At 46.8% G+C, this 25,070-nt stretch overlaps 1 protein-coding gene and 1 long non-coding RNA gene across 3 annotated transcripts in view; one reads left to right on the top strand and one right to left on the bottom strand.

Moving 5' to 3' along the window:
* LOC126980881 (chloride intracellular channel exc-4-like) overlaps window positions 1–25,070 on the top strand; it is a 62,221-nt gene that overhangs the window by 11,599 nt on the left and 25,552 nt on the right. The gene's annotated exons all lie outside the window — the stretch shown is intronic.
* Window positions 18,711–20,469, bottom strand: LOC126980883 (uncharacterized). Its single transcript, XR_007733638.1, has 3 exons — window positions 20,176–20,469; window positions 19,862–19,921; window positions 18,711–19,766 (listed from the first exon to the last, which is right to left on the bottom strand). It is a non-coding gene; the product is annotated as an uncharacterized LOC126980883 (long non-coding RNA).

The raw sequence follows: 25,070 nt of genomic DNA, 5'->3' as shown, positions 1-25,070 counted from the left end.
TAAAATATAAGTGTCTGAAAGTTGAGATCAAACGTGTTAGCTCAAAGAGGGGAACGGTTCGCTTATTAGGTCATTGGGGAGAACAGGGATGGGGTGGGATGGACGAGGCCGTAGCATCAAAGTGGGGAAGGTGTCTAGTTATTGACGGGGTAGAGGAGTGACGGTTGAATGATAAGGGTGGTGGTGGTGGCTGGGCAGGTGTGCGTTAGTGTTGATGGGACGGGGTATAGACAGGTGAGGTGATGAAAGGGCAAGTAAGTGGTGTAGCTTGTTGGGGTGATGTTTGTGATGGGGGTAGGGGAAAGTCAATAGGTGGGGGGCATGTAAGTGGTAGAGGGACGGTGAGCAGGTGGGTCGAAGGGGTGTTATGCAGTGTTTGGGAGGGTGTGGGCAAGGCTGTGGTGGTGGGGGAATAGTGTAACTGGGAGGACATGGGCAAGGTGGTAGTTACTTAGGCAGGGGGGTGGGTGGGGGGGTGCACGCCGGAAGCTTGGGCCCCCGTCGGCAGCAGGTGTTTCCCGCGTGCCGGCCGCCAGCCCTGCAGCCACGCGGGGCGGAAAACTGTTGCCAGGCCGCGAGGAAGCCATAGCGGGTGGCACGCCGCCCCCCGCACCACGTGAGCCCCGCCGCCGCAGGTCCGCGAAGGTGGGGCGGCACAGGTGAACACAGCATACCGGTGGACCTGGCGTCATTTCCCTCCCCTTCCCTGCCTGAAGACTACTAGGCTCCTGTGTGTGTGTGTGTTGACGCGCGCGCGCCCTCGCAACAGGCGTGAATCGTGGCTGAGAACAATGAGGGCTTTCCCCCCTTTTTACTCCCTCTCCTCCTTCACCCATCCCCTCGCTGCACACACACGTTCCCATCGGCAGTGTGTGGCACTCGCTCACAGTCAGCCCAAAAGCAGGTTCCTCCAGCTCATATTATCCACCAGCCGCGCGGGTCTCCTTCCCTCCTTAACGCGCAGGGGAGGCAGGAGCGGGAGGAGGAGATGGGAGAGGCAGGGACCAGCGGTGACTCAGAGGGAAACTGGGTTTGCTGCTCGGCCCTGCTCCCCTCCTGCTACCTACCTCTCCCTGGCTCCCGCCCGCCCGGTGTGCCTGCCTTCCCGCTGAACCAGTCATGTCCGCGGCCTCCACGCCTCGCCCTGGGTACACACACGCACACACACCCGTGCCCACGACGACTTGCCTTTGATGCTCATCGTTTGGTATGATGCAAACTGCGCTCACTTCGCCATCCCGTGCTCCGCGAGACAAGTTATGGCGGTGTACTGGGTCCTCCGACATTCCATTTATTCTCGTGTTATTGTCAGTTCCGTGTCCCGTGTCTAAAGAGGGTGATGGCAGCGGCGAGCGATGGGCGGGTGTTTAGTGTCGTCAGGAGGTTGTTTTGTCATGTTTCCTAGCGATTAGAGCGTCATTACGTCAGGGGTGGGCGGCTGTCTCTTGTTTTGTAGCCCCCTGTGTGTGTGTGTGTGTGCAGGGAGCGTTGTCCTGCACCCCTCCGTTCACGAGAGAAAAATTCCAATGCTGTGTGTGTGTGTGTGTGTGTAGGGGATACTTTGGCCATCTCTTCTAGCCGCTCGTGTACCCTGTATGTATGTGTGTGTGTGTGTGTGTGTTAGGGGGTTGCCTGTCTCCACTCGCTACCACCACTATCATGCACCACAGCCACCATCACTATCACCAACTCCTCCCTGCACTCACCCACTCACCACCACCAGCATTGTCACTCGCCCCCTCCTCTGGCCTCTCCTGGCACACCACCACCACTATCGCTTACCCAGTACCCACCCCCCTTCCCTCCCTCCCCCCCTCCCATCACCACTACTACTGACTCGCCGTTGCCATCACCATTATCTCTGCTACGAGTAATGGTGGCGGTTGATAGCAAGTGGCTGGGTTTGTGTGTATCCACTTCTATTACTGCTACTACTACTACTGCCCCAGCTTCCAATACAGTGGTGATTGGTTGTAACTCTCTCTCTCTCTCTCTCTCTCTCTCTCTCTCTCTCTCTCTCTCTCTCTCTCTCGTCAGTGCAAACGCCCACCCATCACAAATACACCGGAAATCAGAAGGCAAATAAAAGCTCTAGTTTGTGTGTTTTGCTTTTTATTTATTGCTGTTACAACTTCATCTTTATGGACGAACTATTATCAGGCATGTAACGTGCGCACTTCTTTGCTCTATTTAAGTTACGGATCAATATGAAAGCTTAGATGTGGTGAGGTCAAATGTGATGGTGGTAGTTGTTGTGGGGGTGAATAGGGCATAGCGACTAGTAATGGTGGTGGTGGTGGTGGTTTGGGTACAATGGTGATGGTGTTGAGGTTGGTGATGATGGTCGAGGTATACAATGGTGGTGGTGGTTGTGTTTTGGGGTATGGTGTGGTGGTGGTGGTGAAGGTGGTTTGGGTATACAGTGTGGTAGTGGTGGTGGTGATGGGGTTAGGGCATATTGATAGTGGTTATGGTGGTGGTGGTGATGGTGTTTTGGGTATGCTATACTATTTGGGGTACATGGTGGTGGTGGTGGTTGGGGTATAGTGGTAGATACTCGTGATACTGGTGATGCTGGTGGTAGTGTATTGGTAACGGTATTGATGATGGTGGTGGTGGTGACGGTTGTTAAGGCAGTGATGGTGGTGGTGGTGACGGTTGTTAGGACACAGTGGTGGTAGTGGTGGTGGTGGCTATGAATAGGAGGGTTAAGAGAACAGTGTTTATTTATAGTTATGTTGTAGGACATCCGGGCGTTAAGGGGGTAGGGGAGATGTAAGGGAGGTGTAGTGTGTATGTGTTGAGGGGGGGGGGGATAGTTCGAGGGGGTGACGGCAGGGGGCATGAAGCAGGCTGTTGTCAAGGATGTGCTCTCTCTCTCTCTCTCTCTCTCTCTCTCTCTCTCAAGAAGTAACGGACACTTCACTGCAACGAACTTCTTTTTTTCTCCGTCTCTCTCTTTCCTACGTTGTGGTTTAAATACAAAAAAGAAAATCATCTCCCTGTCTATTTTATGCCGTGACTCAATTATTCAGTCATGTTAGGAGTGACGCTAAGCCGATATATATATCTATTCACTTGAGGTCTTGTTTGTTCGTTGCTTACCGTGGTGTGAATTCAGGGCTCCGTCTGCTGTTAGTTCATGTTATATATATTAGTCAACCGTTGGGATTGTGTGGGTTACTATGTTGGTGCAGTGTGTGTGTGTGTAGTAGTCTCTCTCTCTCTCTCTCTCTCTCTCTCTCTTACACACACACACACACACACACACACACACACACACACACACACACTACCTGTTATTGTTCACATTCTTCGAGGAAACGCGGGCCTTCACGTAGCATGTACCGAGAGAGAGAGAGAGAGAGAGAGAGAGAGAGAGAGAGAGAGAGAGAGAGAGAGAGAGAACAGACGAAACCACGTTCATATTTTCGCACTTTCGAACTTTTCACTAATTTTCATGTTATTGTCTGGATTTCACTTCTTGGTCCAGGCTCTTCAAGTATAGCAAGTCTTAGGTGTATTATGAGTAGGTGTAGCGGTTGGAAGGCTACACTAAAATGCGCCTGGCGTCTGTGCTCATCTCCGCCCTATTGACCCTTTGAATAAATAAATTAAACATGTAATGAATATTTATACACGGTAGGCTGCACACATAATTTATAATACACGACATGACTAAGATATAGACCCAGTCGAGTGTATGTCTATCGTGTCGAGAGAGAGAGAGAGAGAGAGAGAGAGAGAGAGAGAGTGTGTGTGTGTGTGTGTGTTGCATGAAAAGTGGCAAATCATCCTGCATCTTTTTTTCTGCTTTGTATTATTCTCCTTGTGTTGCGTTGTTAGTTGTTTGTTTCGTGTTGTTGTGTTGTGTTGTGCATGAGAAAGTGGCCTATCATTCATTCTTGGGAGCTTGTTTATTTATTTATTTATTTATTTTTTTTTATTTTTTTTTGTGTGTGTACATTAGAAAGTGGCAATACATTGAAAAAAAAGCATATTTATTTCGTGTTATTCATTGTGTGTGTGTGTGTGTGTGTGTGTGTGTGTGTGTGTGTGTGTGATGGAGGTGGAGGCTGTAAGTTCTCCCACATCTCTGGTGAATGAGTCAGCTGTGAAACTATTGATTAGGCAGACACCCGCATCTCTCTCTCTCTCTCTCTCTCTCTCTCTCTCTCTGTGTGTGTGTGTGTGTGAGTGTGTGTCAAAAAATAACGTTCTAGTTTCATGACAAGCACCAAAACATGCTCTCATTTCTCTCTCTCTCTCTCTCTCTCTCTCTCATAATGACTTTCAAGGTTGGTTTTCTGCGCCATGTGGCATCGATTCATGTTATTTCTCTTTTTCTTTGTCATTCCGATCAGAAAAAAAAAGTTAGCGGTAAAAGTGTTGAGCTATTTATACATACTAATATTATTTTTCCTCTTGTATGTATATATTTTCCTCAGTCTAATAAAAAGATTGTGAAAAGAGGTGAAGTCGGGGTTATGGTGGTGGTGGTGGTGGTGGTGATGAGGGAGTTATGGTGGTATTGTTTGTTATAACGTTATTGGTGGTAGTGGTGTTGCTATCGATGTTTTGGTGTTGTGGTGGTGGTGGTTGAATTGGAAGTTGTTTGTTGTTCTTGGTAGTGGTGGTGGTGGTTGTTATTGTTACTGGTGATAGTGGTGTTGATATCAATGTTCCGTGGTGGTGGTGGTGGCGAGGGTGAGGGTTGAGTCGTAGGCTGTTTGTTATGCTTGCTGTTGTTGGTGATGGTATTATTATTATTATTATTATTATTATTATTATTATTATTATTATTATTATTATTATTATCTTGTAGGTTTGGCGTGGCGATAGTTTTTGTTGGTGTTGTGTTCGGTGATGTCAGTCGGTTCGTGGTGGTAAAAATATTGATATCTCTTGTAGCTTAGGCCTAACGTTTGCTGAGCCTGATCGTCATTTGTTGGTAGTAGAAGTAGTAGTAGTAGTAGTAGTGATATGTGTCTTATGATAGTTTTTGTTGGTGTTGTGTTTGGTAATGTCAGTCGGTTCGTGGTGGTAAAAATCTTGATATCTCTTGCATTATAGGCGTTTGCTGGTCGTCATTTGTTAGTAGTAATAGTAGTAGTAGTAGTGATATGTCTTGTGATAGTTGTTGGCGTTTCGATAGTTTTGTCATCGTTGTGTTTGGTGATGTTTGTCCATTCGTGGTAGTTGAGTGGCTGCAGTGTTATAATGATCGTATATAGTTTGAGGTGATGGCTGGCGCGGTGGCTAGGAGGTGAGGGTAGGCTATCAAATTTCCTGACGCTGTAGCTAAAATTGACATGTATCAGATATGCTATGGGTCTTATCATAAATCATTCCGTCGCCCAAGCTCACATTTTTTGGCAAGGCTTTCATAGGAGTTGTGGTCATTTCTACGGATAGTTTTATGACCCTGGTGGTAGTTTGGCCCTTCTTCTGTACCAAGAAACTAAAAACACACCCATAAGAACCCGATTGACCTCCTTTTTGACCTTTGGAAATAGTTGATGTGAGGTGTGGAAGTGTGTAGCGATGCCGACCATAAATAAGAGAGAGAGAGAGAGAGAGAGAGAGAGAGAGAGAGAGAGAGAGAGAGAGAGAGAGAGAGAGAGAGAGAATGAACAAACTCCCAGAATGATCGGTCACCTTCTCATGCACAACACAACATACAGCATGACACGAAACACAACGCAACACAAAGAGTAATACAGACACATACTTCTCAGGATGATTTGCCACTTTTTCATGCAACACACACACACACACACAGATAGAGAGAGAGAGTTTTGCATCTGGATCACGGTTCTTATTCATCCCGTTGTTTTGTGTTGCCAACAGGTACGTGGCGGCGGCAGGAGTGTTGCAAGGCGGAGCGGGGCGGCGGCGAGGCGTGAGTGAGTACAGTCGAAGGACCTGATAGTCTTGCTTGCTGTTCCCCTCTTCCTTGGTGTTTATATAGAACGATCTTTTTATGGTCTCATGTTTAGAGGAGAGTATCAGGACACCTTCCGAAATTGACCTCTCTCTCGGCCACTCCTCTGAACTTTTTTTTTTTTTTATATATAGGAGCAGTGAGTAGCTTTTTTTTTTCATTATTTTTTTTGTTTGTTTTTTTGCCCTTGAACTGTTTCCTTTGCTGTAAAAAAATACCGAGTTGCTGGTCATTTTGGTTTCTACAAGGTTGTTATTATTTTTGTTTGTTATTCCTCTTGTTCTTATGTTCTTACTTCAAGTTCTTGTGTTCTTACTTAATTCTTATGTTCTTACTTCATGTTCTTACTTCAAGTTCTTATGATTCAGTTTGGGAGGAAATTACGGGGGAAAAAACTATAATTGGTGGGGAAGGAAGGGCTTGGGTTAGGCATATTGGGGGTTTGAAAGTGAAGAAGGCGGAGGAGAAAATAAGTAGCAAAAGAAGTAGGAAGTAGCGGGGTCTTTTTTTCTTTCATTATTTTCTTTTTTTTTATCTTTTTTTTACGCCCTTGCACTGTCTCCTCTGCTGTAAAAAAATAAAAAAAATAAATAAAAAAAGGAGGTAATGAGGACAAAGACAGACAAATAGAACAAGAATGAAAACTAGAGCAAGGAGGAGGAGGAGAGGGAGTGGAAGTCTTCGCATTAGGGGCACAGTGGTATATCGTCACCTTCGTAAACAAACCGCCTGTCATTATTTTCTACTTTACAGGAAATCAGAAAAAGAACCGTCACTATCTTATTTGGCTTAAGATTTAGGCAGAAATGAAAAGACCAATTCTATAACACTCAAACCCTGAATGACGAAGACAACTATACAAAAATGGGCGTTACGTGTTGAAATATTGATGTAAAAAACCTGGAAATCGCTGAAAAATGACTTAGGCGATTATTTTAAGAAGGTGACGATATGTAGGATGTGGTGTGATTAAGAGGATGACGATATGTAGGATGTGGCGTGCTTGTCTCCGGAGGAAGTGGATAAGATACCCCGCAGTGCAGAGCCAGCGAGGAGGAGTGGAGGTGGGGGTGGTGTTTGGCGTTTGGCGGAGGGGATTGCGAGCTCTCAGGAGGGGGAAGGGGGGAGGGAGTTAGTGGTCCAGACAGATGTTCCTCTATCCCTCCTTCTCCTCCTCCTCCCTCTCTTCCTCCTCCCCCATCTACCTCGTTATTGCACACTTTCACGCCGCTGCTACCGTAACTTCCTCCTCCGCCTCCTCTTCTTCTGCTGGTCCACTTCCTCCTCCTTCTTCCATGTCTCCACACTTTGTTTATTTCTGGTAATCATTTGGACTCGGCTGGAGATGGAAGGAGCGGAGAGGAGGAGGAGCTATAGCGTTTGCTCCCAACTATACCTTTACCCCTCCATGTTCTGTATTAGCATTATGTTATGGGGACCTCATTTGTTCTAACTCCCTTATTGTCCGTCCTGTGCCCTGATACCTCGATACCCCACGTTATGGTCCTTCCCGTGAAACAATTATCCTTCAGCGTGGCGCCCCCCCAAGCCTCACCGTAGCATATGCCAGGGTTTTGAAGGATGCGGTGTTTATTCTCCACCTTCCTCTCCTCCCCTGGCCTCACAACATGCCTATTCTGTGCGGGTGTTAGTTATTCCTCGGCGGGCTGTGTGGTCACCCTCGACGTGCCCTTGCATATAAGTGTGGAGCCTGCCCTGCCTTCTATACCCTCCCCTCCCCTCCCCTCCCCTCGCCTCCTCTAACCCCTGACTCACAGAAAAATATTTGTTCGCCTCCAAACACCTCAAGGTATTGTGTGACCAGCGGCACTTCAAACACTCGGATTGTCAGTTGCCTCCACCCCTCACATCAACTACTTCCAAAGCCCTAAAAGGAGATCAGTTGGGTCATCATGAGTGTGTTTATAGTTTCATGGCACAGAAGGAGAGTCAAACTACCACCAGGGTCATAAAACTACCCCTGGATATGCCCGAGACGCCTACGAAAACCTTGTCAAATATGGTCGTCACGAGTGTGTTTATAATTTCATGGCACAGAAGGAGAGTCAAACTACCACCAGGGTCATAAAACTACCCCTGGATATGCCCGAGACGCCTACGAAAACTGGTTATGCCCGAGACGCCTACGAAAACTCAAATATGGTCCTCACGAGTGTGTTCATAATTTCATGGCACAAGGAGAGTCAAACTACCACCAGGGTCATAAAACTACCCCTGGATATGCCCGAAACTCCTACGAAAACCTTGTCAAGTATGTGTGCTTGGGTATCGAACTGTTTAAGAATATGGCCCTTAATTCCTGCTTCTCTTCCTATCTCAAGGTGTAGGATATTCGTTCCCGACAGTGCCTTCCTTTATTTTCTAGTCCCTTCTCTTTTTCTACACGAGTTTTCACCCTCTTTTCTTATTTCCTGATTATGTTTTCCTTTGTTTTCTTTTTTCTTGTTCTTCATTAATTTTGTCTTCACTCGGTAATTGTTTTGTTCTATTTTGTTTTCCTTTGTTTTCTTTCATCCTCTTGTTCTTTATTATTGTTTTCCTCTATTTTGTTTTCCTTTGTTTTCGTTCATCCTCTTGTTCTTTATTAATTTTGTCTTTCTTCACTCAGTTATTGTTTTCTATTTTGTTCCGGCCAGTATAGGGTTTTATTGTGCCGAGGGCCTGATGGATTAAAGTGGATCATTCTGGCCTCGGAACACTTAAAACGGAAGCTCAATCGCCAAGGGAAATCATTTTAACTCTCTCCTCATGAAGTAACAAATCTGAAGAAAAAAACCGTGGCAAAAAAAACACCTTCCTGTATTGCGCCGGAGCCTCGGGTCGGTCAAGGAGCCCAGCATGGTGCGTGCCAAACCACAAGTGTCGGCTGGCTGCGGTGAGGGAGGAGGAATAGGAGGGGGGAGGAGGAAGCATGGACGAGCAGGCAGCAGAAAGTTAGTTGGCTCATTGCGAGGCTGCCTGGTTTCAGTGATTTCAGTCCGTCAGGCACTAGTTCGACCCGCGGGAAGATCAGAGCACTTCTTAACGTACTCTTGGATACACTTCGTTCGGCATTTTAAGACACTTTCGCTTCACACATCAACTTTCTAAAGGTCAAAGAGGGGGTCAATCGTGTTCTAATGAGTGTTTCTTTAGGCTCATGCTACAGAGGGAGGGTCAATCTACCACCAGGGTCATAAAACTACTCCTGGAAATGCCCACAACTCATATGAAAGCCTTGTCGAATATGTAAACTTGGGCGACGGAATGTTTTAAAATACGACCCATAGTTCACTCCCGACGCAGCAAAGTGACGGTAAGTGCAATTATTTAACCCCTTGACTGTGGATTTCCTATAAGAAGACATCACCAAGCTACAGGAGTGGAGCAAAAAGTGGCTGCTAAAATTCAATGAAGAAAAATGTAAAGTCCTGCACCTTGGGAGGGGAAATCCAGCATACCAATACCACATGGGAAACAACACTCTACTATCCACCACAGAGGCAGAGAAAGACCTTGGAGCGTATGTTACCAGGCTACAAGTGAAGGCGAAATCCGTGCCAATCGCAGTGAACGGGTTAAGGAGTTGATCGTTTCTGCACTAACCACTCCTCCATGCAGTGACGGACGATTTTGTTCGAGAAATTGCCCTTGGCGATATCCGTACTGCATCGCTTCGCTTGAATTGTTTTACCATTATTTCTTGTTCTCGAGTTAGTGTGTAGTGTGAAGAGTTTGGAGTGATCGACGTTGGTGACTTTGTTTAGATACTTGAAGACTTGGAGGAGGAGGAGGAGGGCAAAAAAAAAAAATGAGCACAGGGAAGAAGAAAAAATAACAGAAAATGACGAGGACAAGAAGAACGAAGAAGAGGAAAAGGAGGAGGAGGAAGAAGAAAAGAGGAAGGAAAAGTGCAAAAAAAAAGAAAACAGAAAAACAAGAACAATGAGAAAAAGACGAGGACAAGAAGAGGAAGAGGGGAGGGAGGAGAAAGAGGAGGAGCAGGCGGAGAAGGACCGGTTCAGAGCAGGCCGGGGCGGGGCGTGGGGTGGGTGGGGGAGCCTTGAGGGCCGCGCGGTACTCAACACTGTGTCAGGAGTGAAGGGCATGACTGGCTAGGAATTCGTAAACAGTGGAAGGGGAGAGTTGGTGCCGCTGATGCTGGAGGATAACCCACCCACCTACCTATGACCCATCCATCTACCCATCCACCTACCCACCCCCACCTACCTATGACCCATCCACCTACCCACTCGCTTCAACTTCCCTTTCTCTTTCACTCTCCCTCTCCATTCCTCTCCTCTTACCTCAGAACCAACTGGAGGGAAACGGGTGACGTTATAACCGAGAGATCCAAACTTTTGGTATATAGGGAACTCCCCACTCCCTCCTTTTCTCCTGTCCCCATCTCCCTTCTTACCCACTCAAAATCCTTACCCAAGCCTCCGTAACTACCACTGCCCCTTCTACTCCCCCCACTCCACCTGATGCCCCCCCTGATCCCCTGTGTCAGCGTCTTAATAAAGGGCGACTGGTGGTGGGGGTGGGGGTGGGGGTGACCCGACAGCCGCGATAATGTATTCCACCCCGACCATGGACTGAGGTGGAATGTTGCTGCGTCTCGGATCAGGGCTGGAGCAGAAGGAGGACGAGGAGGAGGAGTTGGAGAAAGAGGAGAAGAAAAAGAATGAGCTCACTGGAGAAAGAGGAGAAGAAAAAGAATGAGCTCACTGGAGAAAGAGGGAAAGAAATGGAATAAATACAAGAAGAAGGAGGAAAAAGAAAATAATAAAACAATGAGAAAAGGGAAAATGAAAATCAAGGAAAAGAATATTAGCAAAGACGAACAGAAGAACAAAAAGGGAAGGAAAAAGACGAAGAACAAAGAGAGAGAGAGAAAAGGAAGGAGGAGGAGGAGGAGGAGGAAAATATAAAGAAAGAAGAATAAGAACAAGGAGGAAAAATATAAAAAAAAAGGAGAAAAAGACGAGAACAAGTATACAAGACAAAGAGAAATAATATGAAGATGATGAAAAGGAAGGAAAAAGAAGAGGAGGAGGAGGAGCAAGGAAAATATAAAGAAAGAAAAATAAAAAAAGAAGACGAAAAGAAAGATTATGAAGATGATGAAAAAGAAGGAAAAAAAGAAGAAGAGGAGGAGGAGGAAAAAGAAGATTAAGTAACCAAGCCTTTCACCCTCTAATATAATAATAATAAACAACACGATGAAATAAATAAACAAACCCTTTTCTTTCTTTCTTTCTTTTACATGTTGAAAGATAATCGTCATCTTGAATACATCTGCAGACCTTCCTTCCTTCCCTCCCTCCCTTATGTGACTCACCGCCTCCTCCCTTACCCTCCCCCTGATCCCTGCCCTCATACCCCCTCATGCCCCTACCCTTGCCCTGACCCCTGACCCCTTATCCTCCCCTCCTCCCATGCCCCATCCCGCCCTCACAACCCTCCATGAGTGCTCGCCACCCACGCTGCCACGCCACGCCACTCCTGACACCCTTCCTCCTCCTCCTCTTCTTCTTCTTCTTCTTCTTCTTCTCTTCTTGCCTCATTTTTTCCTCCTTCCTTCCTCCTCTTTCTCTCCTCTCTTTACTTTTCTTTATTTTACACTTATACTCCCTTCTACTCTCTCTCTCTCTCTCTCTCTCTCTCTCTCTCTCTCTCTCTCTCTCTCTCTCTCTCTCTTGTATGGCTTTTTAGACACCCATAAAACGAAATATCAAGGAGGAGGAGAAGGAAGAGGAGGAGGAGGACGGAGGTTTGGTTGTAGAGGTCACATTACGAAACGAACTGGGAGAGAAATTGTATACATAGATCGTGTGTGTGTGTGTGTGTGTGTGTGTGTGTGTGTGTGTGTGTGTGTGTGTGTGTGTGTGTGTGTGTGTGTGTGTGAGGGAAAGAACATAGAATAGTGCTGGGACTGTATGACCTTCCCCCCTTCCCCCTTCCCCTGTGGTGATGACAATGTAACACCATCACCACCACCGCCACCATAAAAGGACCCTTATCGCTGTAATGAGCAAATTGGTGTTGCCTAATTGTGACAGGTGGTGATGGTGGTGATGGGGGTGATGGGGGCAAAGCTTCCCTCCCTCTCTTCCCTTCTCCCATTATTTACTACGTTGTACATAGGTGGTGGTAATGGTGGTGGTGGTGGTGATGGTGGTGGAGATAGAAAACTGGAAAGTACAGGATTCCTAGAAATGGTGGTGGTGGTGGTGGTGAGCTGGTGGTGGTGGTGGTGAGTGGAAGAACAAATATTAGTGGTGTCTGTGGTGGTGGTGGTGGTGGTGGTGATGTCAGACTGGAAGTAATAAAATATACAGAAGTGGTGGTGTTGATAGGGATGGTGGTGGTGGTGGTGATGAGACTGGTGGACGGAGGTGAGGTTGGTACTGACGATGCTTGTGGTGATGATGTGGGTATACTGGTTGACTGGTAGTAGTAGTAGTAGTAGTAGTAGATGAAGCCCGGCAGTGGTTGTGGTGGTGATGATGGTTGAAGCCCGGCAGATGGTGATGACGTTTACAATGGTGGTGGTGGTGATGGTGGAGGCCCGGCAGATGGTGGTGACGTTTACAATGGGGTGGCGGTGGTGGTGGTCAGGCCCGGGGTGACGCAAGCGACCTTGACTCTCTACCCTCCCTCCCTGTACCCCAATGTTCCTTCCCTGACTCTCTCTCTCTCTCTCTCTCTCTCTCTCTCTCTCTCTCTTTTCATCCTCGCAGCATAATGGCCAGACAGACAAACACACACCTCTCCAACCTCAATTTTGTCGCATTATACAACATTCCACTCTGGTCTGTTCATCCCGCACCCCCCCCCCCCCACCCCACCCCACCCCCGACCCCTCACATACAGACGGGCAGACGAACAGTTGGACAGACCGAGCTGCGTCCTTTACTGTGAAAAAGCTGGATTGATGAAAAGCTTATTGCCCACAACTTCAAAACTTATATAAAAAGAACAAAAGAATATACTTCGGGAAATACCTGCCAACAAACGTACTAGTGCGTAACTGAGTTGAGGAATTAACAAGCAAACAGTTGAACTAACCAGCCCTGCTTCTCAAGAGCCTCCCTCATCTTCCTACTGTACAGCAACTTGAACTGTCTCTGTGAAACCATACATGTGGCCAGCATGAGGAATGTTATATGCGACGTTCCCGGCAAATACCTGTGTTTAAAAAAGGAAATTTTGGAGATTTTCTGGTCAAGGCGCTCCCTGTAGCCTTCTTATGCAGTGATGCGTGATCCCCGGCAACACTGTTTTGTCTAACAAGTCGCGTAAGTCTTCCTTGGGCAACACACAGCCATGGTGCGTGGTCGGGTGGGAGGCCAGCGCATTGCTTGGCCGGTCACATGGTCAGCTTCTCTGCCAAGCCTGCGGTGCGTGCACGCTAAATCGTCTGCGTCAATCTCCTCTCAGATCTTGCCAAGCTTCTCTGCATCAGTGGCTGCCTCATCCAGGGCTTCTTCGTCAGGCACTCCCGGCACCACGGCATTGGCATCCCTCGCCTTATCCCAAGAAATCGCTCTTGTCTGGAAATAATCTTAGCTTCCTTGTCCAATTATCGGCAGCTCAGCGAACTTTTCGGCGAGGAAACAGATAGGCAGGCAAGGCAGCCATACAGTCGGTCAAACGGGAGATGGGCAGACAGGCAGGTAGGCAAGGCACGAAGACCAACGGATAGCCCTAGACAGATTCCAACAGATACACCATCAGGGTAGGGATGGCAGGCAGGCAGGCAGTCAGGCGTCCTCTCTACCCTCCGCGGCTCATGACTTTCACCTCGTTGGAGTCCCTGGTCACATAGGCCCGGCCAAGGCACGCTGGAGGCTCCTCCAGGGCCGCTCCGCCCCGCCCACACGCGCGTCACCCAGACCTCGGCAGAACCCTCGGACATCCCTCTCTCTCGCCTTTTTTTAATTCTTACCTTCCTTCCTTCCTTCCCGTATTTATTATTTTCTTTCATTAAAATACTTTCTTCCTCTCTGCTTGGTCCCTCCACTCTTCGGTTTCTGTGAGGTGAGACGGGCATTGGAGAGAGAGAGAGAGAGAGAGAGAGAGAGAGAGAGAGAGAGAGAGAGAGAGAACGTGTGTGTGTGTGTTCTATCTTGCGCTATTACTGTTACCTGTGACGTTGAGACATGACCATTCCCACTGACCTCCTCCTCCTCTGTCACTTTCGTCACTTATACTTTTATTTATAGTTTTTAGGTTTTTTTTTCACCCCGACCTCCAGAGTCCAGCGGTCCACCGTAACTGTTTCTTCGGGACATGTTGAGCTCAAATTCCATCAGTCCATCTCAGCATTCCGTCAGGCAGGCAGGGAAGGCTTCGGTGCTCCTGGGCCCGAATTCACAAAGGCTTGGTTCGTAGTTTTGGGCCCTTAGTGCGTAGTTTTGAGAACATTGAGATTCACAAAGCTCGCGCGGTAATAACTACTAACTAATCTATGACGTCATGGGTTAGCCCGCAGATTTACAAAGCTTCACCGCGCTTTGATGCCCAGCCGCCGCCTCCCAGGGACGTGTCGGCGAACGGGTAGTGTCTGGTTGAGAGGTCTTGGTTGGGTTTCGTTTCTGGTTCGGGTCGGTTTGTTGATGTCATGGTTTTGTTTTGGTACTTTCTTGGTCTAGTTTTCGTTGTTGTTTTTTTCATGGTTGTTTTTATTTATTTCTTGGTTATATTTTGTTTTTGTTTTTTCTTGGTTCTGGTTAAATTGTTTTGATTCTCTTGGTTCAATTGTGTTTTTCGCGGTTCTGTTCTCATTTACACACACACACACGCACGCACGCACGCACACTAACCTATCAACATTTTGCCATAAAGTGATGTAAAAAAAAAAAAAGTTGCGTACCAACCTGTTTTTTATATATTTTTTTATATATATTTTTTTAGGTTTACATTGATTCTGGTCTGCCTCTCCCTTACACACACACACACACACACACACACACACACACACACACACACACACACACACACACACACACACATTACAGCATTCCAGATATATAGTGTTGTAAGGAGAAGGGAATGACTTGAATGTATGTTATGTATATTATTTGAAGGGTGGAAAAAAAAAGTCATTTATTCAAGTCTTACGCGAAAACGGTATATGTGCAGAGGAGGGGGGGAGGGGTGCAGTGTTGCCACCAAGATTATCGTATCCACCATTGTATTTACCGTTTACAAACACTTAACTCTTGCAAAAAGACACTAATAATTAATCCTTTCATCTGTAACAATAAGTAAATGTAGTTATCGGAGTAGAGGAGACAGTTCTTGGGGTCGGAAATCGGGAAGCATTGGAGGCTAAGTACGACAATTTGGTACCGCGGGAGAGGTGTTTATGAGTTATTTTAAGACCTTTGTTATTGTCATCATTATTTTGCTTATGTTTGTGTTGGTTAGCTTCGCCGTGTGTGACTCAGCTGCTGTTTGTGATCTCTGGTGTTTGTTTGTTTGTGCATATTGCGTGATTCAAGTGTGTGTTTCTGAGTGTTATTATTTATTATTATTTAGTTTGGGGGTAGCGAGGGGGGAGAGGCGGTTACAGAAGGCTATTATACAAAGGAATAAGTAGTCCTGATTCTGTTATACACACACACACACACACACACACACACACACACACACACACACACACACACACACACACACGCTTTGGTACCCTGTGTTTTTATGCTGCCCTCCTCGTGTCATTGTTCAAATACTTCAGTTTTTCCTCGCACGCACACACATAAACCTTTACCATTTTACTGTGTGTGTGTGTGTGTGTGTGTGTGTGTGTTTCTCTGGTGTCCTTGTTTTTCTGTTTTTCTGTTTTTTTTTTTTGTTTTTTTTTTATTTATTTATTTATTTTTTTTTTTTTTTTTTGTGTGTGTGTGTGTACCCGATTCTACTGCTGCAACTATTACTACTACTTCTATTACTACTACTACTACTACTACCACTACTGCTGTTACTACTACTACTACTGGCCTTTTTTTTCGTATTATTTAACCTTTGAGATCACTATTACCTAAACCTACCATTCTCTCTCTCTCTCTCTCTCTCTCTCTCTCTCTAATTATCTACCCCTCATTACTCTTCCCTTCCTCTTCCTCCTCCTCCTCCTCCTCCTCCTCCTCCTCCTCCTGCGTAGGGTCGCCTCAAGGACACCCTCCTCACGCAGTTACCTTCCTCCTCCTCCTCCTCCTCCTCCTCCTCCTCCATAAAACGCACCCCTCACACACCCTTTTTACCTTCCCTTCTCTCCCTTCCCTCACTTCTCTCCATCTGTCACTTCGGTCTTCCATCTCTCCCTCTTTCCCCCTTTTCTTTTCCTTCTCTTTCTATCCACGCTATCTCTTTTTTTTCTCTCTATCTCTCCTTCCATTATTCCTTGTCTCCTTTTCTCTCTCCCTTTTGTCTCTCCTTTCAAAATTTACATGCCTCTCATTTTCCTCTCTCTCTGTCAACCTGTCAATCCCTCTCCTTCCTTTCCTTCATCCCTTACTCTCCATTTCTCTCTTTTAATCGTCTTCCTTTCCTTCTTTTCTTCTACTACTTTTCATCCCTACTTCCCCCTTTCCTTATTTATTTCCCTATTCCCTCCTTCGTTTCCTTTTCCTCCTTTATCTCCTTCTCTCTTAGGCATCTTAACCTATTTTTTTCTCCTCCCTCCTTTATTCCTTCTTATATCGTCTTCCCTTCCCTTTCCTTCTCTCCCTCACCACCTGTCCACCTCTTTCCTTCTCTTCCGTTTCCTCCCCTCTTCTCTTCCCTCCTCCCTCTTCCATCTTTCCTTCCTTCCTTCCTTTCTTTCCCATGTCACCACCTTTCACCTCTCTCTCTCCCCTTCCCTCCCCACCTTTCCTCCTCTTTCCTTCCCTTTCCTTTCCTCCTCTCGTCTCCCAGTCTTCAGGCATCCCTTTATCCCTCCCTTCCTCTTCTTTCCTTTCTTTCTTTCCCATGTCATCCACCACCTTTCACCTCTCTCTCTCTCTGCCCTTCCTACCTCCATCCCCTCCCCAATCCTCCTCCCAATCCCCTTTACTTCCCATCAGCGTCACGCCGTCACCCTGACCCTAATGGAATCCCTTTCCCCGCCGCCCCAAAGTGCTGTTATTCCCCTCACGTTATGCTCCTTTTTGCGGTGATACACGAGCCGCGCCATTCATTCCTGTTTGTCTGTCTGTCCGTCTGTTTCATGTTCTCTCTGTCTGTCTCTGTCTGTCTGTTTGTATCTTTATTTATCTTTCTATCTCCTTTTGTTCGTCTTCCGTTTTTTCTTCTGCTTCTTCATCTTATTATTATTATTCCTCGTCTTCCCTTCCCTTCTCATCCTTCATATTAGGGTCCAACTCCACCTATAATATACGCAACATAACCTTGTATATTTCAGTAGATTCATACACATCAGAAGTACAACTGAATCATCCTTATTAAATTTACACACACACACACACACACACACACACACACACACGTTTAGCTATAAATATGCAGATGAGCTTCTCGGTGGTATACTCTTGTGGGTCTTCCCTTCCATATTGTTAGGCAGGGTAGGGGGGAAGGGAAGGGGAGGAGGTGGGGGAAGACAGGAGGAGGCCCTGGGGATGGCGTGTATTGCATGGGGCGGGAGGGGGAGGTTGGGGAGGCATGGAACGGAAAGGGTGGATGGGTGCATGGGGAGGATATGGAGTGAGGTAAAGAGGGGGAGGGGAGGAAGGGGAGGTAGGTAGTGATGGGTTTGGAAGAACAGGGAGGAGGGGAGAGAGGGGGGCATGATAAAGGGAGAAGAAAAGGAAAATGCAAGTTGGGGAAGGGAAGGCATAGGAAGGAGAATTAAGGGTAGGGAAGGAGAGAGAGAGAGAGAGAGAGAGAGAGAGAGAGAGAGTACAGTGACGTAGAGTGTATGTGACGGTGTAGGCTCTGGAGGGCATTAGGTAAGGGGAGAGAGGGGAAGAGGAGGAGGAGAAGGAGGGAGGGAAAAAAATATATATAATGGGAGGTATGGAGAAGGGAGGAAAGATTCTTGTGTGTGAGTGTAGGTTTTGGAAGGGAAGGGAGGGAAGATTCTTGTGTCAGAGAGTAGGTTTTGGAAGGGAAGGGAGGAAAGATTCTTGTGTGTGAGTGTAGGTTTTGGAAGGGAAGGGAGGGAAGATTCTTGTGTCAGAGAGTAGGTTTTGGAAGGGAAGGGAGGGAAGATTCTTGTGTCAGAGAGTAGGTTTTGGAAGGGAAGGGAGGAAAGATTCTTGTGAGAGTAGGCTTTGGAAGGGAAGGGAGGGAATATTCTTGTGTCAGAGTGTAGGTTTTGGAAGGGAAGAGAATACCTGGTGTGTGGATGGGCTGGTGGGATGGTATGGGTGGCTGGCTGGTTGGGTATAGGTGGGTGAGGGCTGTGCTGGTTGACGAGTCCCATAAACCTCCTCCCCCCCCCCCACCACCACACACACACACACACACACACACACACACACACACACACACAGTCCGCGGGATTTACCTAAGCCCTGCAGATTGATGTTGTGTGCAGTGTAGTACCCATGTTGGCCGAGGGAGGGGTGAGGTGCGGCTTGCTTTGTTTGCCAGCTGCCTTTCTTTCCTTTCCTCTTTTCTGTGATTCATTTCCCTCGTGTCGTTATTTGTGTATATTATTTTCCTTTCCATCTTTGTAAGCTTTCCTTTTTTTTTCCTCTTCTCTTCCCTTTTCTTTGTTTTTCTTCTCTTCCTTTTCTTTCCTTTTCATCTCCTTTTCTTTTCTTCCTTCTCTCCTTTCTTCCCCTCTCCTCCACATCCCTCTCCTGTCTTCCTCATCTTCTCTCCTTCCTTTCCCTCTCCTCTCCTCTCCTGCCCTGTTTTATAATCAAGGGTATAATGAGAAGAGGTAGTGGGTTAGCGGTGACACCTCTCCTCCCGAACTTGACCTCTTTCGGCCACCTCTTTGGATTCTTTATGGGAGCAGCGAGTAGCGGGCTATTTTTTTTATTATTGTTTACTTTTTTGTGCCCTTGAGCTGTATCCTTTGTTGTAAAAAAAAAAGGTACAGGTGGGGGAGAAGGAAAGACGATAGGAGTGTACAGTTGTATGGTGTAGGTTCGTTTCCTGCCCTCTCCTGTTCTCTCCTCTCCTCTCCCCTCATAATCCTCCCCATTCCTTTCGCCTCGCCCCTCCTCTCCTTCATTCTCGTTCTCTTGTTTCCTGTGTGATAAAGTTTCCTCCCAAGCGTGCGTGGGTTAGGAGCTTATGTCATCCATTTCAAGAAGAATTACATAGGAATACATAGGACTCCTTACGTTCTTATGTTCTTATGAATGGAAAGGAGAAGAAGAGAGAAGTGGGGAGGAGATAGTTAGTAATACGAGAAGGGAGTGAAAGATGAGAAGAGAAGAGGAAAAAGAAAGGGAACAGTAGGAGGAAGAGGAGAAAGAGGAGGAGGGGCAGGAGGAGGGGGAGGAGGAGGAGGAGGAAAAGGAAGGAGGAGGAGGAGAAAAAATCGTTGCCAGTCACCGGAAATTTACTCGGCCACACCTCTTCTTTATCAGGGAGTGGCTTGATAACACACACACACACACACACACACACACACACACACACACACACAGGGATGGCATGGCTTTGTTACCCTTAATTTGTTTTGTTCGTAAGAAATAATAGTGATCATAAAAATAATAAGGATAGTAATAATTAGATGATAACAAAAGAGTGGTAGGGGTTCTATTATAACGTAACTCATCTCAATCCTACCTAACCTAACCTTTTGTATACTAACCTAACTGACCTCACGTAGTCTAACCCAATCTAACCTAACCTCACGTAGTCTAGCCCAACCCAACTTAACCTAACCTCACGTAGTTTAACATAATCTAACCTAACCTCATGTAGTTTAACCCAATCTAACCTAACCTCACGTAGTCTAACCCAATCTAACCTAACCTCACGTAGTCTAACCCAATCTAACCTAACCTCACGTAGTCTAGCCCAACCCAACTTAACCTAACCTCACGTAGTTTAACCCAATCCAACCTAACCTCACGTAGTCTAACCCAACCCAACTTAACCTAACCTCACGTAGTTTAACCCAATCCAACCTAACCTCACGTAGTCTAACCCAACCCAACTTAACCTCACGTAGTTTAACCCAATCAACCTAACCTCACGTAGTCTAGCCCAACCCAACTTAACCTAACCTCACGTAGTTTAACCCAATCCAACCTAACCTCACGTAGTCTAACCCAATCTAACCTAACCTCACGTAGTCTAACCCAATCTAACCTAACCTCACGTAGTTTAACCTAATCTAACCTAACCTCACGTAGTTTAACCCAATCTAACCTAACCTCACGTAGTTTAACCCAATCTAACCTAACCTCACGTAGTTTAACCCAATCTAACCTAACCTTACGTAGTTTAACCCAATCTAACCTAACCTCATGTAGTTTAACCCAACCTAACCTAACCTCACGTAGTCTAACCCAACCTAACCTAACCTCACGTAGTTTAACCCAATCTAACCTTACCTCATGTAGTTTAACCCAATCTAACCTAACTTCACGTAGTCTAACGGTCTAACCCAACCTAACCTAACCTCACGTAGTCTAACCCAACCTAACCTAACCTCACGTAGTCAAACCCAACCTAACCTAACCTCAAGTAGTCTAATCCAACCCAACATAGTGTAGCCTAACCTCGCGTCGTCTAACCCAACCTAACCTAACCTCACATAGTCTAACCCAACCTAACCTAACCTCACATAGTCTAACCCAACCTAACCTAACCTCACGTAGTCTAACCCAACCAAACTTAGTGTAGCCTAACCTCGCGTCGTCTAACCCAACCTAACCTAACCTCACGTAGTCTAACCCAGCTCAACTTAGTGTAGCCTAACCTCACATAGTCTAACCCAACCTAACCTAACCTCGCGTCGTCTAACCCAACCTAACCTAACCTCACGTAGTCTAACCCAACCTAACCTAACCTCACGTAGTCTAACCCAACCCAACATAGTGTAGCCTAACCTCACGCCGTCTAACCCAACCTAACCTAACCTCAAGTAGTCTAACCCAGCCTAACCTAACCTCACATAGTCTAACCCAACCTAACCTAACCTCACATAGTCTAACCCAACCTAACCTAACCTCACGTAGTCTAACCCAACCCAACATAGTGTAGCCTAACCTCACGCCGTCTAACCCAACCTAACCTAACCTCACGTAGTCTAACTCAGCCTAACCTAACCTAACCTAACCTAACCTAACCTAACCGGATGAAGGTGAGGGCAGGAGGAAACACGAAGAGGGTGGTTGCGTCATTCATTGCGTCAAAAAGGTTATTCTTAGCGCCGCAGCAGCCTCGTCAGCAGCTGTTTGTTGTTGTTAACGTGACACCCCGCCCCCGCCCCGCCCCCCTACCCCCCCATGCACCTGGGCGGGAATCGAGTTACACACACAGACACACACACATAATAGCAAGAAAAGGAGGAATGGTGTTACTACTACTACTACTACTACTACTACTACTACTACTACTACTACTACTACTACTACTACTACCACTACCACTACTACTACTACTACTTACCACTACCGTTATTTTCCTCCATAAACAAGACTATAACATGATCAAAACAAACAAACTAACCTACATAGCATATCTCTCTCTCTCTCTCTCTCTCTCTCTCTCTCTCTCTCTCTCTCTCTCTCTCTCTCTCTCTCTTTCCTCGCCGTCGCTTTCATTAATGTTGGTTCCTTTCCTTTCCTTCCCTTTCCTTTCCTTTCCTTTCCTTTCCTTTCCCCTCCTTCCTTCCTTCCTTCCCTTCCCTTCCTCTGTCCTGGCCCGGAGGTGCATTAAATGTATTGTATTGAATTGAAACACAGCTGAGCCTCCTCCTCCTCCTCCTCCTCCTCTTCTTCCTCTTGTTCGTGCCTCTGACCATGTATTGTTGTCTTTGTGTCGCTTTTCCAGTAGTAGTAGTAGTAGTAATAGTAGTAGTAGTAGTTGTTGTTGTTGTTGTTGTTGTTGTGGAAATATTGTCACTCATCAGTCGGTACTTTATTATGTCATTCCTTCGTTTTGTAACCTGTCAGTATATTACATCATCTACACACACACACACACACACACACACACACACACACACACACACACTCGCCTGGAAACACTCTGACGTGGCCGCTGAGTGAATGAGTAATCCCTGTGTGTGTGTGTGAGGGTGGGGGTCGTGGCGAGGGAGAGGGGGGGGGTAGGAGCATAGTTTTTTCGTTCTTTTTTTCCTTTAAGTGGTGACGTCAGCTGTTGTCCGTCGGGGGTGTGGGTGGGCGGCCTTCCGTGTGAGTCATGGCCGTGCTGCCTCGCGGGGGACAAGGGCGAGGCTGAGGGGGTGGGGGGGGGATGAAGGATATGGAGGGGGAGGTGAGGGAGGGAGATGAAGGATATGGAGGGGGAAGGTATGGAGGGGAGGGGAGAGTGGGGGATGATGGATTTGGGGAGGAATGAAAGGTATGGAGGGGAGGTAAGGGTGGGGGGTGAAGGGTATGGAGGGGAGGTAAGGGTGGGGGGTGAAAGGTGAGGGTGGTGAGAGAAGGGTGGAATGGGGTGAGAAAGGGTGCTTGAAGGTTCCTGGTGTGTCATTTCGTTGCGTCAGGAATAAACTGAATACCGAAGTGCTCCCATCTGCTATCGAGGCACGAACTGACTGTCCAGCAGATTAAACTCCCAGAGCGGGCAACCTCGTCAAGAGCCAGTAGACTTTCTGTTGCCTGCATTTCCATGTTTCCATATTTATTCTCCTTTCCTCCCCTCCCCCAACCTTCCTCTTTTACCTCGCCTCTTCCCTCTTGTTCCTCTTCCATCCCTTCTTTCCCTTCTACCTTACCTATCAACTGGTCTTTCTCCCTTCTTTATTTTCCCCTTTTTTCTTTAATGCGTTGCATTAAACTACAGGCCCATAAGTTTGACATCAGTGGCAGGAAAAATACTCGAAAAGATTATTAGAGACAAACTTGTTAAGTTTCTAGAAGACAATAATGTAATCTCCGACACCCAGCATGGCTTCAGAAACAAGCGCTCCTGCCTAACGAATTTATTAGACTTCTTCCAAGGTATATATAAGAACTGGGATGCCCACATCCCCAGTGATGTTATATACCTGGACTTTCAGAAAGCCTTCGACAAAGTACCGCACGAGCGACTCCTTAAGAAACTGCACTCGGCGGGCATTGGAGCCAATCTGATCGCGTGGATAAGAGATTGGCTCACCGACAGAAAACAACGAGTACTACTCAACGGACAGCCTTCCGATTGGCTTCCAGTCACTAGTGGAGTGCCTCAAGAGTCAGTGCTGGGACCCATTCTCTTCATCATATATATCAACGACCTCGAAGCAGGACTGAAATCCACAATATCGAAATTTGCTGATGACACTAAGGTGGGGGGAAAGGCCCTCACAAAGACCGACTGCGAAATCATTCAGAAAGACCTCAATCACATTATCGAATGGTCGGAAAAATGGCAAATGTCTTTTAATGTTGACAAATGCAAAGTCATGCACATTGGGTCCAGAAATAGTAACCACACATACATCATGAATGGGAGACCTCTGCAAGCGATGCAGGAGGAAAAGGATCTTGGAGTCACTATCAGCAGTGACCTGAAACACGCGAATCACTGTAAAAAAGCATACAACAAAGCCAACACTATGCTCGGGTTCATAGCGAGGAACTTCGAGTGTAAAACGCCAGACGTGATGCTATCCTTGTATAATTCCATGGTAAGACCGCACCTCGAGTATGCAGTACAGTTCTGGTCTCCTAATTACAGAAAGGACATTGATTTACTGGAAAGGATTCAGCGACGCGCCACGAAAATGATACCAACCTTAAGGGCTCAACCGTACGAGGAACGACTCAAGCGACTCAATCTCTTTACATTAGAGAAAAGACGCCTACGAGGAGATATGATTCAAGTCTTCAAGTATCTGAAAAAATTCAATAACGTCGATTACTCCAATTTCTTTGAATTGCAAACCAACCTAAGAACTAGAAATAACGGTTTACCCATTCAGTCTAAGCGATGTAACACAGACATCGGAAGGAGTTTCTTTTCAAACCGAGTCATCCGTCACTGGAACAATCTTCCTTCAGAAGTAGTAAATGCGAATACTATCAACTCCTTCAAATATAGAATCGACCGTCACTTCGCTGCGTCGGGAGTAAACTGAATATTGAGTTGCTTTCATCTGCTCCTCAACATCGAGGTGCTTTCATCTACTCCTCAATGTCGAGGTGCTTTCATCTGCTCCCCAGGCCCCAGGCTGTCGAGCAGATTAAATCACCAAAGCGGGCAACCTCGTAATGAGCCAATAGGCTTTCTGTTGCCTGCGTTTCCATGTTTCCATGTTTCCTTACCCCGTCCCTTCCCTTTCCATTCCCTTCTTTGCCTTCTTCTCCTTTCTCATTTTCTCTTATCTTCCTCTTACCTCTCCTTACCTTTCCCTCTCTTACTTCGACCCTCCTTCCCTCCTCCTTTCTCTTTTCCTCTTTTATCTTCTTCCCCTTTTACCTCTCCGTTCCTTTCCCCTATCCCTTTCTTCTCTCTTCCGCCAGCAAACAAACAAATAAACATACATAAAAACACACACACAGCTTGCCTCGGGGTCGTGAAAGAACTCAAACTGGTCCACGTCAGGTTGAGTTTGGAGATCATTATATATTTTTAGGGGTGACGAAGGAGGGGGTGGTGGGGGGAGGGGGAAGGAATAGGGACAAGGACTGGGCGCGGTGAGGCAGGTGAGGTGACTTGGAGCTCTGGATGTGTGTGTTTGATGGAGAGTGGGGGGGGGGGGATATGTGTATACCAAGGGTGGGGAGAGTGTGTTTGAGGTATGTAGAGAGAGAGCAAAGGGTGAGGTGAGCGTGGGTGAGGGGGGGAGGAAGAGAGGGGTGAGAGCCTTGGTTGAGGGGGGAGGGGAGTAGAGAGGGTTGAGTACAGGGGTGGGGGGGAGGGAGGTGAATGTCAAAGGGGTAGGTTGGGCGCTTTGCATGATAAGGGTCGAAAGGCCAAGGAAGAGTGTTGGGTCCAGGGAGGGAAGGAGAGGTGCGGCTGGAGGGGGTTGCCT

This window comes from Eriocheir sinensis, chromosome 45 (genome assembly GCF_024679095.1).
Source record: "Eriocheir sinensis breed Jianghai 21 chromosome 45, ASM2467909v1, whole genome shotgun sequence".
Classification (NCBI taxonomy): Eukaryota; Metazoa; Arthropoda; class Malacostraca; order Decapoda; family Varunidae; genus Eriocheir; species Eriocheir sinensis.
This window is presented reverse-complemented; position numbering and strand designations above follow the sequence as displayed.